General features: G+C 33.7%; 1 long non-coding RNA gene across 2 annotated transcripts in view; it reads left to right on the top strand.

Annotated features, from left to right (window-relative positions):
- The window catches only part of LOC142320271 (uncharacterized), a 38,594-nt gene extending 21,457 nt beyond the window's left edge, over positions 1–17,137 (top strand). The window contains exons 3-4 of one of the 2 annotated variants that reach the window (XR_012755334.1): positions 9,816–9,975; positions 16,793–17,137. This is a non-coding gene — a long non-coding RNA (uncharacterized LOC142320271). The remainder of the gene's footprint in view (positions 1–9,815; positions 9,976–16,792) is intronic. The other variant, XR_012755333.1, reaches the window with a different exon arrangement.

Here is a 17,137-nt window from a genome sequence, read left to right as displayed (position 1 = left end):
TTAGGGAAATTAAACAGATCAGCAAGGGTCTGGTAGTGGTTGCAAACGACAAGGAGACAGTCCAAGTCATCACGGAGTCTCCTGAGGTGCAAAAGCTCGAGGTTAAGGTTGACCCGAAGTGCAAACGTAGGCCCCGGGTCATTGCCTACGACATTGACCAGCGGCTATCCGATAAGGAGGTTCTGTCTCTCGTGAGGGAGCAGAACACCGAAATGGATGAGGCCCAATTTAAGAAATAGTGTAGGCTACTCTTCAAGACGAGGAAGCGTGATGCCCTGCGGTATCACAGGGTTTTTGAACTTGGTGCTGGTCTCTTCCAGAAGTTTGTTTCCGAGGGTAGGTTGTACGTCGATTTCACGTCCTGTAGGGTTAAGGAGTAAGTTGACGTGCAAAGGTGCTTCAAGTGCTGTCGGTTTGGTCACAGGGCCAAATTCTGTAAGTATGCGTCGGTCTGCGCACATTGTGGCGAGGAAGGTCACAAGCGCAACGACTGCCTGCAGAAAGCCGAGGCTCCATCGTGCGTCAACTGTAAAAGGTTACGCAAAGAGTGCAAGCATTCGGTCAACAGTAAGGACTGTGGCTGTTACTTATGTGCGATAGAATTATATTTCAATTCCTTGGATAGTTAGTATCCTTCATTGAAGCTTGGTGTTTGCATGCAGAGTTAGGAAAGTTGTTTTTGTGAGTCTCAGGGTTGTTTTCAACACCGCCCATTGTAAGTTGGGTGATCTGCCAGCTCATTTAGTTGCTGTTCTGTGTTAACATGATCCATTGCCTTTCTGATGCGGAAGGCTGTAGGTATTACTTTTGCGATGCCAAATCGCAATTTAATTTTTCTAATGGCAATTTACTTTTTGACCGCGGGTTTCTGGTGGTAAGGCTCTGCTTGCAGAGTCGATTCCGCATCGCACACGAATCGATCCGACCTTTAGGTTCTTTAGTCCCAGTTGCCGCATTAGCTTGATGGTGTTGCCCTGGCAGAGATTAGGTTTCCTAGCAGTTTCTGCCGCTGTACTTACACTTGACTAGCCTGTGCTTCTCTAACCTGTGTTGGTGTTTGCGGATGCCTTGTCCTGTAGGTTCTCAGTGGCTAGGTCACCGCCCAGGCAATTCAACTGGCTAGAGGTAGGCGCTTTGGCACCGGCCTCTGTTAGATTTTGAGTTAAGGCACAGCCTCAAAAGAGGCTGTGCCTGGGGAGTTTACTCCCCGGGTATAATTTACTAACTTTAGGATGGCGATTGGTCGAATTGTAGTGCACACTTATTAAGGGGGTAATAAGTAAATTTGGTTGCGATCAACCTAGAACTATTCCAAGCGGTCCTCAAAAACGGAGCTGTAGTGGAAGACTAGAGGTTATACTCAGCTCCCGACAGACCAAACCTGACATCCTCTGGGACTTAGTTTTATGCTGGCTGCACTCCAATCGCTTAAATTAACTGATATTCATTGCAGTTAGACTGAATTTTGCTGATTGATATGCTGTCTTGGCATACTTGATGCATCTATGCGTACTGGGTGTAGATTAGGGGCTTTAAAGTGGTGACAGGCGTGGAGTCTTCGATCTTCCACGAGTAGGCTTCTAGTTTAAATCCTGAGGGCTATGTAGTAGTATTAGGTGTCAGATGTCTTCTTCGGAAGGCAAAATTTCTACTGGGGTAAATTTACTAATGTAGAAGTCCCTCGAGGCATCTGCATCAGTGGCATCTCACGAGGGCGGACTGAACACTGTGTAACTACATTGACAGCAAGGGCCATCTATGGACAAATTCCAGTTTCATATTTGCACACCTGGAATGTATAAAAGAATCATAAAACCATACTATATCCAGCAAATAATTCTTATTGTGTGTAATTTTGTTGACCAACCAATGTGAGATTATAGCTTAACTTAACGGCATTTCATCACAGTTACAACCAAATTTGTTCTCTAATTTTTAGAAAATTTGTAGTACATTTACTTGCTATTGTGTAAAAATTTTTCTGTAAGATTTTCTGCTTCAAAGTAGTAGTAGCTAATAGAACTGTTGAAAAGTGCTGAATTGTTAGCTCTTGCTCACCAAGTCACCACTATTTGGGGAATGTTCTTTGTAATATTACTTTGTAAGTATTAATTTTTTTTCATATTTATTGTATATACATATACTAAAAACAGTGCTTACGATATTGCTAATTCAGTTAAATTATTTTTGCACCGTCTAATCCTTTCACAATCAAATACAATTAGCAAAGTGCAAGAGTGCTAGTGTTGGAAGAATGTGTATTAGAACTTATTGAAGGAAATCTAAAGGATAGTACAAGAAGGCTTGCATTATTTATACAATTTGATTTTATGATTAATTGGAGAATTCTTCAAAGTTAATAGCTTATCCATATCATGTACAGAGTGCTAGTGAATAACAAAAAATATCAACTGTCTAGATGAGCATTTTTGTGAGATAATTTTTATAAAATTGGTAACTAATCCACAGTTTCTTCTGTAATAATGTTCACTGATGATGCTAGATTCAACTGAAATGGAATCATAAATTTTCATAATAATTATTGGGTACAAAAAGACCCTCACACCATTTATGAAGTTAAGATTTCAGAAGTCATTTTCAATAAATTCTTAGGCTTGTGTAATCAGTGAATCACTAATTGACCCATATTTTCTGGCAGGAAAATTGAACAGTGAGAATTATTACCTTTTCCAAAAAAAAAACTTTTACCCAATTATTTGGATGAAGATATTCCTGTAAACAGAAATAACATGTGGTTCATGGACAATGACCCCCACCGCACTTCACTATCAACATTGTTCAGAACTTGGATGACTACTTTCCTGAAAGGTGGATTGCTCTTATAGGACCAATAGTTTGGCTGTAAGATAACGAGATGCAAACCAATAGATTTATATATTTTGGAAAATCTGAAAAGTATGGTTTGCAGAATACCAGTGCTCAGTATTAAAAATTTTCAGCAGAGAATTGGAGAAAGTTTTTAATGTATCAGAGCTACACCAGGTATTTTTGAAAGAGTAAGAGTCGTTAAATAGTTGGATGTTACTGTGTATTTGTCACCAGTAGCCACAACTTCAAACATTTGTTCTAGGACAGCGGTTCCCAAACTTTTAATTGCTATGAATCGCCTGTAGCCCATACTGTGTACTGACAGACCCTCTAAATATTTTCCTAATTAATATTGGTCGACTTAATGTAATGTCACTAAACATTTGAATAATGCAACAAATTAAACATCTCAAGTCAAGTGTCAAGTCAAACATCTCAAATGTTAGCAAAATTACATTTTACTTTTAGGTTGTAAATTTATCTGAGAACACTATAAAAATGAACATAATTTTACTTGATGTCGCTGTGAAAAAAAGGTTTTCAAGCTTACCGTAAGGTTGTCACTGGAACGGTTGGTGTTGTTTTGTAGCTGCCAGTTTTCTGGTTCAATTGTAAATTCTCAAACTCGTAAATCTGATTGCACATCAAGTTTATTTCTATACTTGTTTTTTAAGCAAAGTAGAGAAGAAAATGTACACTTGCACAAGTATGATGAATGCAATTGGTATAAATGTAATGGTTTGGGAAACATGTAGGTATATCGGTTGTGCATACAACTAAAATTGCAATAGAGTAATAGTAGGAAACACTATTTTCAAACTGGAATCTCATGCTAAGTCTAGCAGCTCCTCTTCTACTTTGATGGGAAGGCTATCTGTCATCATGAAGAGTTTTTAATTCAGTTATTTCCACTTCAGGAAAGAAGATATTACCTTAATTTCAATGACAATGACTCCAAGATGTTCTTTTATGTTTTCAATAATATCATTGGATCATCTGTCATATCATTCGATCATGATGTGAATGATGTGATCATCATCAATCAGATCATTTGATCTGGTGGTGATTATCCTCATCGATAGCCTGTAATGGGACTGCACTGCAAAATAACATCGTCATAAATGTTATTTATATATTTGTACCTCACAAAGTATAATAGATTGACCTAGTCTGAAATATCACTGCTTTCATCCAGTTGCAATGCAAAATGTTCAATTGATCATACTCTTTTAACTAATGTACTCTTTACATTTTCCACCATTTCATTAATTCGTCTTTTTATTATGTTATTTGGTAGCATACTGAAGACACTTTCTTTGTTCATATACCATCAATCATAATAGTTTTTCTGTTCATTTCAGGAAGAATTTGCTCTCCTGCTATAGTATGTAGCTGTTGTTTTTAAGTAGCTAAGTTAAGTTGCTACTGTATGAATAATTTCATAGAAAGCTAGAATAGCCATTTCATTGTCTAAACTTGCAAAACTTTTTGTTGATTTCTTACATTTTTTTACATTTATAAGCTACTTTGAAAATATTCAGGTGTTTCACTAGCACAGTCATTATGTTTAGTCTGTAAGTGCCACTACAGTTTTGAAGGTTTCACGAACTCATTTGATAGAACATCATTGCAAATAACACATTGTGGTGGCTTCTCCTCTCCACCTTTGTCTAGTATTGTGAATCCGAATTCTAAATACAAGTAACTATCCAAATCCTTTCAAGATCTCCACCTTTCAATGTCTCATAAACTGTGTTTATGAATTTGAAATGCTACATGAAGTCTTCACTGTTGTGATGTTTCAGTGAACCTGATTTCAACAATCAATCCTTATAGTTCAAAGGAAATTTAACTTTGCATCACAAGTATCTCGTTTTGAGCTTCCACCTTTTGAACCTTCGATTAACACAAGTCCAAACCAATCACACTACAAAGAAACGTCTGAATTACTGGCCAGTGGTTTCAAAGTTCAAATAAACTCTACCAAAACAGTTAAATTTATAGAAGATGGTGGGGTGTTAACTCTGCTAACAAAAGATAGCTGTGGTAAAAAATAATGGGTTACTCAACTCTCTCCAAGTAATGGTACAAACATTCCTTCATAAATTCTAAGGCTGGAAATTCTAGTGACAATACTAAAAATATTCTTACATTCTGAGAACATGATAAAATGATGTTTAAAATAATTTTATTTTGAAAATAAAATTATTTTAATATTTTTATTTAATATCTTATTATTCTTTATTCTTCTTATTATTTCCTTTTATTATTTTTTATATTTTTCTATTTTCTTATTATTTTTTAATTGTTAGAGTTGTTGATTTTATTGATGTTCTCAAGGACCCCAGGTTGGGAACCTTTGCTCTAAGAAAATTGAAAATATAATCTGTTGTACAATTATTATCTAATGTTTATTTTGTTTAAATTTAGTTAAAATTTAAATAAATCTGTTTATTGTAATTTGATAGAATTTATTAAATCCTATTGTTTTTCTATAATGATAAATAATCTTCACTCAGTCATTGTTAAGACTGGATTGTGTAAAATTGCGGAAAACTTAAGGTTTTTCCTAATTAGTAGTTCAATTTATTTACTTATTTAATTATATAAATAAAAATGCGATATAAGTTTACAATGTCATTTTTAACATAAATAACATTATACAAAACTCAGTTGGTCATAACTCATTTTTATTGATCTAAGAATAAACACTGTTATTCCAGTTGCATTGTGATACTAATAATACTTTTGTGACCAAGGATAATCTTTTTCTTTAATTCAATTTTTACAACAGCAATAGTGTGTAATATTTGTAATTAATTTTTACATTACTAACATTAATTACAGAATATTAAAATAACCAGTAGCTAGCTTACCTGTTAAATAACTTCTCTTCACTGTTATCCACTCTGAACTTGCTTGATAGTAATCTCTTGTAAATTCTTGCTTTTTATTGAATTTTTATAATAAATAAATTATTAATTAATTTTCATGTTTGTTATTAATTAAATATCCCATTTGTTTGATCCCAATAAAATCTGTAACTACCCGGCAAGTTCCTACATGTTGTTAATCTTTTGAGTATTTCATTTTAAACATGCAGGTTAGAACTGGATGAAATTGACATGAGTGTTGGCCTAGTGTTATTCATCTCCGCTTCTACTGATATCTCTGACCTGTAAAATTTAAATATTTTAATTAATAAGTTAATGAGATTAAACAGTCACTTTCACAGTAGCTATTTTTTTTAATGAGGTTAAAAGATAAAAAATATGAGATCCTTACTGGGAATCAAATTTAGAACCAGCTGAAGATAAAGCCAGCATGCTAATGTACAATTTATTGAATTGTCTATAAAGAAAAAAACAAATTATAATGGGAAATTCAGATAATGTTTATTTTTATTTCTAACTTTTCCTTCCTTCAGTAGTTGAATTAAAGTAATTAATAATTTCTATTTTTAGTAATAATAGGACAGGTACAAAGTTATCAGAATGCATATTTTTTACAATTCATTTTAACAATTTCAGCCTTATCTCAGTTGTTTATAAAGTGATTTGAACTAATGTGGTATCATTCTGTTTACAATAAAAGGCTTAACATTTTAATCAATAAAACATAATATGATAAAAATAACATTTATGGAGCTGTTGATAACAAATTTTAATGACTGCCATTTTGGAATTTTCCAATGAAAAATTTTCACTTATTTATTGTATAGATTTTGAATAAATATTTTTTGAAGTCAGTAAAATTTCATTAAAATATCTCAATCTCTTCTTAAAATATAAATTTTTATTGAAAAACATAAAATAGTGAACAGGTAATCAATGTCTGGTAGTTCACTTAAAAAATTAAACACATTAGATTACTCTAGAAACATTATAGAGTAATGTAATAGACCAGATTGTTAAGCAGCATATAGAAAAAAAGGCATCTAGACTCACACTAGATTGTAACTATTTTTATCAGGGAGTCTTTAAAACATTTTGTAAAGGTACATAAGAAATAGCTTATCTTAAAATTACAGCTCAGTTTAAAGAACCATGATTCAACCACTGTGGTAGTAAATGCTCATTTCTACAAGGTGTGTGAGAAAAGTAATGAGATTGGTAACACTGTGAGTGATGTGGCAGCACTATGTTTACCGGTCTGTGTTAGACCAGTTTGTTCATCCCTTCCAACATGCCCAGTACGAGTTTCAACTCCGTACAGCCAACACATTATTTTTGACAGCGTCGTCAGTGAAGTTATGTTTTTACTGTCTGTTACGAAAATGGAGCGTCGGAATTTAGAGTTACACTGTGCAATCAAGTTTTGTGTTAAACTTGGGAAATCCACAAGTGTGACCTTTGAAAAGTTGAAACAGGCCTATGGGGAACATTGCTTATCAAGAGCACAAGTTTTCCGCTGGCACAAATCGTTTTTGGAAGGCCAAGAACACGTTAAAGATCAACTTCGCTCAGGGAGATCTTCAATTTCAAAATCTGAGAAAACGTTGAGCATGTGAGGGTTTTTGTGACCGTCGTTTAATAATAAAAATGATGAGTGAACAGTTAAATTTAAACATTTTCACTGTACATCAAATTTTGACATGTGAAAGGTTTGTGTGAAATTGGTGCTGCAAAACCTCACAACAGAACTGAAGGACAATCGAAGAAACATGTGTGTTGATCTTCTTGAGAGGATTGACAATGACCAAGAATTCTTCAATTGTGTGATTACAGGTGATGAATCCTGGATATTTGAGTACGATCTTGAAACAAAGCGGTAAAGCAAAGAGTGGCACACTCCATCATCTCCTCGACCGAAAAAATGTCAAATGAGCAAATTTTTTGACAGTAGGGGTATCGTGAATAAAGAATTTGTTCCTCCAGGACAAACTGTCAACCAATGTTATACAAAGTTGTCCTTGAAAGACTCAGGAAAAGAGTGATTTGCATGAGACCAGACATTGCAGACAAGTGGATGCTTCATCATGACAATGCCCCGTATCACACGGCCATTTCCATCACCGAATTTCTGACCTCAAAATGCATTCCTATGGTTGCTAAATCCCCCTATTCACCTGATTTGAGTCTTTGTGACTTTTTCCTTTTCCCGAAATTGAAACATGTTTTAAAAGGACGTCATTTTGGAACTCTGGAGAACATTCAAAAGACTGTGACCGACCAGTTAAAAGTCCTACCAGTTGAAGCCTTACAGCGCTGCTACCAGGAGTGAGAACAACGACTTCGCCGGTGTACAGCTGCCCAAGGGAACTACTTTGAAGGGTATAATGTTGTTGTTTGGAAAAAAATAAAAACTTTGGTAAGTAAAAAGTCTCATTACTTTTCTCACACACCTCGTACAGTAATTGATCTTATTTTCTAATTCAATTTTTACTTTTCCCTTTTACAACTACAGTTGTATTAGTGGGTTATTTTTTTTAATTATAAAATTCTCAGTAGTTCATTTCCATCACTTTACAATATATAACATAAAAGCTTGGTTAATAAGTAAAATCTTTTTCTCAGTGTAAGATGGGCTGTAACCTCAAAGTTCAGCCGAATAGTTGTACCTCAACAACCTAACTACACTCATAAAATGGAAATTGAAATTTCATAAAAAAAAATACTAGACTTTAATTCTGAATTCTGTAGCATACAGCAGATGATTAGCAATGACGGAAACTACTTGTCACCAGCATTTACATTGCAGAGCTTTTTGCTGTTAATAAGGTCCTTTTTTCTTTTTCTGTTTAGCCTGCAGAACCGCTGTCAGATATTACTTTAGAGAATGATATGTATGAGGGTAAATGAAGTGTAATCTTGTACAGTCTCAGGTTGACCATTTCTGTGATGTGTGGTTAATTAAAACCCAAGCACCAAAGAACACTGGTATCCACGATTTAGTATTCAAATCTGTATAAAAGTAACTGTCTTTACTAGGATTTGAACCTTACTTTCCACTTTGAAATCAGCTGATTTGCGAGATTCACCGCTAGACCAACCTGGTGGGTTTAATAAGGCCTTATAATTAAGCCAACATTTTGACATATACTTGTTTGCTCAGATTCCATGAGTGCCTTGCAGGGGATTAGTGACGTACACTACAGACACCCTGTTGTATGTGAGATTCAGTCTGCTATTTCACAAATGACCAGACATTTGTTTAAAAAACATTTAGTTTTTTAAAACAAATACATTGTGTCTGGGCAATGATAACGTAAAAGCGTTTCACACCTCCCCAAAAAAAAAGCTTGTGTAGCAAAGTTTTATAAGCAGTATAAATAAATTGAATAAGCTATATTTTTGTAACCATGCTATTTCTGAAAACACAAAATAACTGACTTCTTTGTATTACTACATTGTTTTGATCTCGAGTTTAGTGAAAGGTTAGATGCACTATTTAATAATTAATGTTTTAATATCTGCTTGGCTGAATAATTTTAAAACTATACATTGACAGCAATTTAAAAGTGTGCATTTTGTTGATTGTCAATGGTCTAATTATACTTGGTGGTCTGTTTTAAATTTGATTAAATTAGTAACATGTTATGAAACAGAAAAATTTTCAGCTAATTAACATCTGTTTTAAGAACATTTTTTTACCATGAAAAAAAATAAATTTGATATCAGATTAATATATAGGTAAATATGTTTAATGTTATTCAGATTAGAACTTTATTATACATTATATACCCATATCAGTAGTTGGCGAGCTATTTTATGGATAACAAAAAAAACTGGTAAGAAATATCAAAATTGCTTTGTATCCTAAATCTAAAAATGCACATTATGTATTGTAGTAATGACAATTAAAATTCATTCTTCTGATAAATGATGTTCCAGTTCTTTAAATGCTAATATTGAAAGCATTAAGACACCCCACTTAGCTATCTTATAACTTGACTAAGTTGTACTTGTTTTAATATATTTTGTTATTTATTAAGAATTAACATGAAGTCATAGGTTTTATTTATAAATTAATGGTTAATTTTTCAGGATGAGAAAAGAAAGAAGTAATAGTTTTGAATCAGAGGAACCTTGTCAGGAAAATTTTAAGCAATGTATATGTTTTGAACCAAGTAGTAAAATACTTTGTACTTTTTGTGGATGTATAATGTATGGTAGAATAAAAAAAACATGCCGAATACATTCAAAGGTAATGTTATACAAAAATTAATTTTTAAGATTTGCTTTTTGTTATTTTTCTTCATTTAAGATGAAGCTAAATAACATATACTTCTCTAGTTATACGGTGTTCTACTTTATTGTTAAAAATTATGATCTGTTAATAAAGATGGTTAGTAGATTGTATAAAAATATTGAAATGTAAAAAGAGAGTATTACATTATTATAAGGTAAAACAATATTGTACCAGGGTGAAAATAATATTTTACTAGAATTAAATGTAATGTATTGGTCAAGTAAAATAAATTAAAATTTTTAATATTTTTGATACAGAACTAAGGTTGTCAATCTGAGTGTCCACATTGATTTCATTGAGGAAAGCACATTCACCATTATCTGGACAGTGGTTGGTGTGTGTGTGTGTGTATGTATATATATATATATATATATATATATATATATATATATATACAGACACATACGAGGGCTGTTTCTATTCAACCTACGATCGTGTCTAAGAAGAGATAGGCGGAAGCCAGGTCGGTGCGATTGCGCCCCCCCCCCCCAAAAAAAAACCTCTGTTAATACCGGCTCCACTGTATCAGTCTGAGCCGAGCTACGGGCAATTGAACGTGGGTGCTAGGATTGATGCTCCCGTTAAGTGTGAGTTGCGAAGTGTGGTACGTTTTCTGCAAGCAGAAGGATGTATAACGCTGCTGAAATCCATTGCAGAATAAGCCTAGTGTATGGTGAAAACTTTATCAGTGATGGTAGTGTATGGGAATGGTGTAGGAAATTTAAAGAAGGGCGAACGGACGTCCATGATAATGGGCAAGGACGCAAGTATGTCGCTATTGTACGCCTGACTGAGCGTGTTGATTTTCTCCGCGACAAACGGAGGTTTACGATAAGTAAACTTTTGCCGAAATACCAGAAAGTTCAAGATCGTCTCTATACACAATTGGGACTAAAGACCTAGAATACCGGAAATTGTGTGCATGTTGAGTGACGATCACAAAACGCAGCGAATGGCATCAGCCTTAATGTTTCTCACGCATTACGATAATGAGAGGAAGGAGTATTTAGTTTATCGTTACTGGCGATGAGACTTGAACCAGTATGACAATACAGAAACCAAGAACAGTCTAGACAGTGGATGGACACACTCTTACAAACAAGCCGGAAAAGTTCAAACAGACGATGAGCAACAGGAAAACAATGGCTGCAGTTTTTGGGACTATAAAGTTGTCTTGGACTTTATGGACAACAATAACAAAGACAAAGGACAACAATAACAAAGGAAGTTTATTGAGAATCTTTACGTCGCCTCCGCAGAGCGATCCAGAACAAACGAAAAGGCATGCTCTCATCCAACGTGATTTTGATCCACGACAATGCATGACTGCTCTGTGCCAATGTGACGCAAGACCTTCTCAAAGAATTCAAGTGGGAAGTTTCGACCATCTACCGTATAATCCAGATCTAGCACTTAGCGATTTTCACCTCTTTCGAGAATTGAAGGCATGGTTGGACGGACAACACTTCACCACCAACGAAGAACCTCAGGAGACTGTCAAGATGTACCTTACCTCACCGGCGGCAAACTTCTTTCAAGCGGGCATCGGAAAGTTGGTATCACGATACGACAAATGCCCCAATCGTTTTCGCGGTTATGTATAAAAATAAGTTAGATACTTTTAGTAATAAAATCATTTTGTTATATCAGTGTGCCTTTTTTTATAGACCATCGGAGGTTGAAAAAAAAAACAGCTAGTGTGTATGTATATATATATATATATATATATATATATATATATATATACTGAAAATTATCTAGCACCTTGCCAATTTGAAATATAATCTTATCTTTATTTATTTCTTTATTATGTACAAAATTTGTTTGTTCACCACGATATAAATAAAGTTAATGTGAAAGTGTCATCAATGATTGGGTGGTCTAAATGAACAAAGGTTATAACAAAATTAATGAGATCTTCAATTTAATGCCTGATCGACTATGATTGTGATTATTTTCTTTCTCATCCCCTCTTCTGGGTGAGTGTGTATGTATGCGTGTCAAAACTAAACTGTCAGGATTTGCACTCATGCTGGTATTAAAGAATGTTTATGTCATACTTAAAATTTGTATGTTCCACACTTGTAATTTGTGAAAATAAATGTTACTAACTATTATTCTATTTTCTTTATTCAAGTATATTGCTATTCATTCATGGATTTAATTAAAACAGCTTTGTTTATTAGTGATAATAAGAGTTCCCTCATTTCGTCCAGTTTGTTTTATAGAGAATATTTTTTAATCTGTGAGAATTTTATCTAAAAAATGTATTTAATCTTTTCTTCTTTTTTTAGAAAACAGTTGGGAAAAATGATGTATAAAAATATACATTCAATTTGTGATGACTGTATTATGAAGAGACACTGAAAATTAATGGGTCATCATATTCCTACAGTCTATGACCTCAAAAACTATGTTAAAATATATTGAAATATAAGCTTGTTATAACTAGTACCGTACATAAATTAGAATTGTAAGACAATATATTTCTTTTAATACAGTTGAAAAAAACATGATGAGTCAGTGACAATGGTTTGTATGAATTAGTGGTCGATGCCACTGTTCATACAGGTATTAAGTATATTACTGGTTATTTTTTAATGATTCTGCTTACAAAGGAATGTCACACAGAAACCAGTATTACAAGCTTGTAATTCATAAAACATAAAAAATTATAATATTTTAGTTAGACAATAAAAATTTATTATACTAATGTGCAAATATCTATTGGGAAATGTGATGGTAATGGTTGAGGAAAAGTATCTTAATTAGATATGAAGTTCTAAAATATGCTGAGATTTAACAATGATAATACTCAGGAAGTCTCCTATTTTTATCTAAGTGTGGTAACTTAAATGTGATGCAGTAGTTCATAACTTGCATATGCAAAGAAATGTTTAAATGAAACAAATATAGCATAAAAGTCATTTTATTTGCTACTAAAACTTACATTTATTTTTCCTCGTGGTCACCATTTACAGCTACACATTTCTTCCAACAGTGAACGAGTTATCTCAATCGTCGATGAAGAATGCTGGTAGTCTATTCTTGAATCTCTACCTCTCTGCATCCTTCAGTTCATCATCTGTGATGAAATGAATATCCTTATTATCCCTCTTTAATTGGAAAGAAGTGAAAATTGCAAGTTGCTAAATCTGGTGAGTATGGAGGGTGTGGAATAAGTTGAAATTTCAACTTCTCAAGAGCTTTGGCTGCGGCATACAGTGTGTGTGTTTGAGCATTATTGTGTTGGAGAATTATCTGTGGATTTTCAAAGATGATACATACATTTCCTAAGGTGTTTTAATGTCTTTGTTTCACACAAAATTTACAGACCAACTGGCTTCTAGGTAGTCAAGACACATACACGTCTTTGGAATCCCAGGATGCTGTCAAGTGAAATTTTTTTGCAGATGGTTATGGTCTGCTGAACTTTATTGATTGTGACAAACCACAGTCTCAGAATTCCATTCTCTGCCATTTTTCTTCTGGGTCAATGATCCACCCAAGTTTCATCTCCCATCACAGTATTGAAAAGGAAGTCATCTCCCTCATCACAATAACATTTCAGAAGCTGTCCACAACATTCCCCTGTTTGTTATTTGGTCTTTTATGTGAATCTGCATGGTACCTGTTGTGATCAAATTTACGGTAGCCCAGTCATGCAAAAATGTGTTCTACTTGTTCTTTTGATATGCCTATCTGGTTGATGATAATGGTTATTTTAAATAAATTCATCCACTTCCTTTTGGTGCATCTCATCAGTCACAGAAACTTGTCCATGACTGCAAAATTCATCCTCAAAATTTCCTTATCAGTTTCTAATACGTGAAATTTTATTGTCCACCTACTTACAGTAATCTGATCAAGTTTCATTATCATGAACGGCTTTTAGATGATGATAATGATGCATGTCACTAATATTTACTTTTCCACTGTTAAAAATTCAATCTGCTTGTTATTTTAGATATGTTGACATAGTAGGTGTACACCTACTTTAATCTATAACAATGAGAGGGTGAGGGTTAACAAATTTTGAAATGTTAGTAGTAGGGGAATGTAAGTACAAGACAGCTGATTCTGTCACTTTGTGCGATATTTTGTTCTCCATTACATTACAGCTGCCCCTCGTATATTATACATACTTAACCTGAATTGAAATAATGAACTTTTAAACTTATTAAAAAGTCATAGCAGTTAAGACATGTCAAAATTATTTTTAATAAATGTTCATGTAATTTACGGTCTGCTGTTATATATGTAATATAAATTTAGAAACATTATTTAATATAAAAGTTTCAGTTCTCTTGATTTAGGTTTATACAACCTGATCCTTTATTCGATAACTGAGTAGTTTTGTAACTTGTTACACTTCTGGATTACCACACTGTGATGGATATTTTATCACCCGTTAACAGAATAGTGGCCAGGAAGCAGTATTGAATAGCTGTTAATATTAAAATACAACTGCTTTTGTTGCACCTCAAACTCCCCATTTTCCATGTAGGACAATAAATGAATTCATGACTCACGGTAAGGTTATCATAATAGTAATAAAACACAGTATGCATGTAATAATAGCCACAGACAGTGATGTCTCTGACAAAATTTCTTGAAGAAATAATTTGTTCCAAAGATTTAAATTTTATTATGAAAGTCAAAACGAAGCGTTGTGAAGTTTATTTTGTTATTTATTAATTATTATTATTAATATATTATTAATAATTATTATTTATTCACATTGTACAAGTACAGCCCTGTTGAACCAGAACTATTTTCTCATGATGTAAATAATACTTATATGAAAGGGCTTTATTATATTTTCTTTGTTACTTTTTATAACTCACTTATCTTTTTTTATAGAACAATTGTTATTACTCTTTAGTTTTGTAAACAAACTAATTTTATAAAAATCCTTTACTTTCTTCATCCTTACTGAATTTATTATAAAATGTACAGAATGGTTTCTATTACCACATTACTTTCTTCACTTTTGCAGTATTTGCACGCACTTACTTTATTACTGATATATGTATATATATCAGTAATAAATTTATTACTGATACAGTAATAAATACATACATACAGTAATAAAGTTTTTTTTTTTTTCAAGGTCTGATCGGTCACGAAATTAAAACCACAGTGAAAATAAAAAATTTTTTATTTGTAACAAGTACTTACATAGTTATTCTACTTTACATATTCGCCACTCCGATTTAGACATTTGTCGTAGCGTTGTACCAACTTTCCAATACCCTCGTCATACAACGGACCCGCCTCTGTTTTCAGCCATGTTTCTACGCTGGTCTGCAGCTCGATGTCTGTGCCAAAATTTTGTCCTCCTATCCAGCATTTCAAGTGAGCAAAGAGGTGAAAATCGGATGGAGCCAAGTCCGGGCTATATGGTGGGTGATAAAACACTTCCCAACGAAAATGCTGCAGGAGCTTCTTTGTTACAGCTGCAGTGTACAGCCGAGCATTGTCATGGAGAAAGACAATGCCTGATGACAACATTCCTCTCCGCTTATTCTGAATTGCCCTTCGTAGACGTTGAAGAGTCACGCAGTATGAGGCTGTAGTGATGGTCGTGCCACGTTCCATGAATTCCACCAAGGGAACTCCATTCCGGTTCCAGAACACAGTAGCCATACACTTTCTGTTGGAGAAGGTTCGCTTGAATTTCTTTGGTTTACTGGGAGAATGAGAATCCATCCACTGTTTGGATTGTTCTTTTGATTCTTCAGTTTCGAAATGGACCCATGTCTCATCCCCTGTCACAATTTTGTTAAAAAAATCTTCTCCTTTATTTTCGCAGCATTGGAGAAACATTAGAGAGGCATCCATTCTCATTGTTTTGTGATGGTCGGACAGCATCTTGGGAACCCATCTCGCACACAGTTTGTGGTACTGAAGTCTCTCACTCACAATGGTGTAGAGAGCTGACCGTGAAATTTCAGGAAACGAATCACTCAATACAGAAATTGTGAACCGATGATTTTCTCGAATTGCCTCATCCACTCGCTCAATGAGATCATCGGTTGACACTCGCTTCCTTCCCTGACCGACTGCATCATGAACATCTATACGTCCTGCTTTAAAGTTCCTGCACCATTATCACACTTGGCTGTCACTCATTGAAGTTTCACAGTACACATTACTTATTCGTCTATGAATTTCAGCTGCATTACACCCCTCAGCCTGAAGAAATCAAATTACCGCACGCACTTCACACTTCACGGGAGATGCTATTGTTGTAGACATGTTTACGTGCTGGCTGCGTGTTCAGAACTAAACGAAGTGACGTGGCGTGATTAAAGGCCATACTAGAGACGCTGCGCAACACATATGCGCAAAGGTTCATCTGAGTTTTGTGCGGGTTTTTATTTTGTGACCGATCGGACCTTGAAAAAAATAACCTTGGTATATATTGTTTTAATATGAATTAAAATCACTTCTCCTTTTTTTAAATTTAATACTTTGTAATATGGGCTCTGATCAAGCTTTTAGAATGGTTTCTCTTGAACTGTGCAGATATATGGTCGGGCAGTTCGTTTTTTATACTTGTAAAGTGCCTAGCCTAAATTAGTATAGAATAAGATGCCTTAATACATTTAGTTTAGTGGTTCTTCAACCAAAAACTGAAATAGCGATAAGAGAAAATAAATTTTATAGTCATTTTATTTTAAGTGGCGATGTATATATATATATTTATATATTTTTAAATACATAATATTTATTATATATTTTTACTTTATTAATATCATTGTTTCAGACAATTTTTCTCATGGACATTGACCAGTGTCCTAGGTGTAAATCTTTTTCCTGGATGCTCAAACAATTAAAAAATGAAACAAATAACAGAACCAATTAAATTGTTAACTATTAAAAGGAAATTTATAAGACTGAATTGTAATCTAATCATAACATTCAATAATATATCAGTGTTGAAATTTTTATTTCAGTATAAAAACGTATGAAAAATCATGGTCAATCCATCAAAATTAAAATTTTTGAACTGTACATACATTAGCTGTTTTTTTAAATTTAAAAGGGATTGTATAGCATTTTAAAACTTTGATATCACATTGGTGTTCTACAAGATTTAGAAAGTTTTTTT

This window comes from Lycorma delicatula, chromosome 2 (assembly GCF_047948215.1).
Source record: "Lycorma delicatula isolate Av1 chromosome 2, ASM4794821v1, whole genome shotgun sequence".
Classification (NCBI taxonomy): Eukaryota; Metazoa; Arthropoda; class Insecta; order Hemiptera; family Fulgoridae; genus Lycorma; species Lycorma delicatula.
This window is presented reverse-complemented; position numbering and strand designations above follow the sequence as displayed.